This window comes from Thamnophis sirtalis, unplaced genomic scaffold (assembly GCF_051295495.1).
Source record: "Thamnophis sirtalis isolate CommonGarterSnake01/CBP01778 unplaced genomic scaffold, rThaSir2_p1.2 scaffold_13, whole genome shotgun sequence".
Classification (NCBI taxonomy): domain Eukaryota; kingdom Metazoa; phylum Chordata; class Lepidosauria; order Squamata; family Natricidae; genus Thamnophis; species Thamnophis sirtalis.
Window position 1 is genome coordinate 44105047 of NW_028261393.1, and position 2441 is coordinate 44107487.

A 2441-nucleotide genomic window follows, 5' to 3' on the forward strand; every position below is an offset into this window, starting at 1 on the left:
TTTTAATAATAAGCCAACGAATTCTTATTTACTGAACTTTTATTCAAATGGCAGTATGGCAGCATCCATTCTCTTCTTAGTTTTGCCAAGGGGTTCGTAAGGATGATAATTTAAAAAATTGGGCAAATGTATGCAGTATTAGAGAGATAGGCAATACAATCTATGGGAATCACTAAGAAAACGTGCCGACTCTTACAGAGCCACGAACACGTAAAACTATATTCCGTGTAGATGTTCCTATAAAGACAGCCAGTTTGCAGTAGCGGTTAAAGCATAAGGTTAGAAACTGGGAGACTGTGAATTCTAGTCCTGTCTTAAGCACAAAGCCAAATAGGTGACCTTGGGCCAGTCATTTTCACTCAGTCCTAAGAAGCAGGCAATGGCAAACCACATTTAAAAAAAAAAATCAAGAAAACTGCAGGAATTTTTCCAGGAAATCAACAGATGTCAACAATGATTTGAATTGTCATTGTTGACTTACGACGTGCTTGACAATAAATAGAAAGAAAGAAAGTAGATAGATAGATAGATGATAGATAGATAGATAGATAGATAGATAGATAGATAGATAGATAGATAGATAGAAAAATAGAAAGATAGAAAATAGATAGATAGAAAAATAGGTAAGTAGGTAGGTAGGTAGGTAGGTAGGTAGGTAGGTAGGTAGGTTGGTAGGTAAGTAGATAGATAGATAGATAGATAGATAGATAGATAGATAGATAGATAGATAGATAGATAGGCAGGCAGGCAGGCAGGCAGGCAGGCAGGCAGGCAGGCAGGCAGGCAGGCAGGCAGGCAGGCAGGCAGGCAGGCAGGCAGGCAGAAAAATAGATAGAAAAATAGGTAGGTAGGTAGGTAGGTAGGTAGGTAGGTAGGTAGGTAGGTAGGTAGGTAGGTAGGGATAGATAGATAGATAGATAGATAGATAGATAGATAGATAGATAGATAGATAGATAGATGATAGATTGATAGATAGATAGATAGATAGATAGATAGATAGATAGATAGATAGATAGATAGATAGATAGGCAGGCAGGCAGGCAGGCAGGCAGGCAGGCAGGCAGGCAGGCAGGCAGGCAGGCAGGCAGGCAGGCAGGCAGGCAGGCAGGCAGGCAGGCAGGCAGGCAGGCAGAAAAATAGATAGAAAAATAGGTAGGTAGGTAGGTAGGTAGGTAGGTAGGTAGGTAGGTAGGTAGGTATAGATAGATAGATAGATAGATAGATAGATAGATAGATAGATAGATAGATAGATAGATAGATAGATAGATAGATAGATAGATAGATAGATAGATAGAAAAAGAGCTAGGTAGATAGAAAAATAGATAGATAGAAAAATAGGTAGGTAGGTAGGTAGGTAGGTAGGTAGGTAGGTAGGTAGGGATAGATAGATAGATAGATAGATAGATAGATAGATAGATAGATAGATAGATGATAGATAGATAGATAGATAGATAGATAGATAGATAGATAGATAGATAGATAGATAGGCAGGCAGGCAGGCAGGCAGGCAGGCAGGCAGGCAGGCAGGCAGGCAGGCAGGCAGGCAGGCAGAAAAATAGATAGAAAAATAGGTAGGTAGGTAGGTAGGTAGGTAGGTAGGTAGGTAGGGATAGATAGATAGATAGATAGATAGATAGATAGATAGATAGATAGATAGATAGATAGATAGATAGATGATAGATTGATAGATAGATAGATAGATAGATAGATAGATAGATAGATAGATAGATAGATAGATAGGCAGGCAGGCAGGCAGGCAGGCAGGCAGGCAGGCAGGCAGGCAGGCAGGCAGGCAGGCAGGCAGGCAGAAAAATAGATAGAAAAATAGGTAGGTAGGTAGGTAGGTAGGTAGGTAGGTAGGTAGGTAGGTAGGTAGGTAGGTAGGTAGGTAGGTATAGATAGATAGATAGATAGATAGATAGATAGATAGATAGATAGATAGATAGAAAAAGAGCTAGGTAGATAGAAAAATAGATAGATAGAAAAATAGGTAGGTAGGTAGGTAGGTAGGTAGGTAGGTAGGTAGGTAGGTAGGTAGGTAGGGATAGATAGATAGATAGATAGATAGATAGATAGATAGATAGATAGATAGATGATAGATTGATAGATAGATAGATAGATAGATAGATAGATAGATAGATAGATAGATAGATAGATAGATAGATAGATAGATAGATAGGCAGGCAGGCAGGCAGGCAGGCAGGCAGGCAGGCAGGCAGGCAGGCAGGCAGGCAGGCAGGCAGGCAGGCAGGCAGGCAGGCAGAAAAATAGATAGAAAAATAGATAGGTAGGTAGGTAGGTAGGTAGGTAGGTAGGTAGGTAGGTATAGATAGATAGATAGATAGATAGATAGATAGATAGATAGATAGATAGATAGATAGATAGATAGATAGATAGATAGATAGAAAAATAGGTAGGTAGGTAGGTAGGTAGGTAGGTAG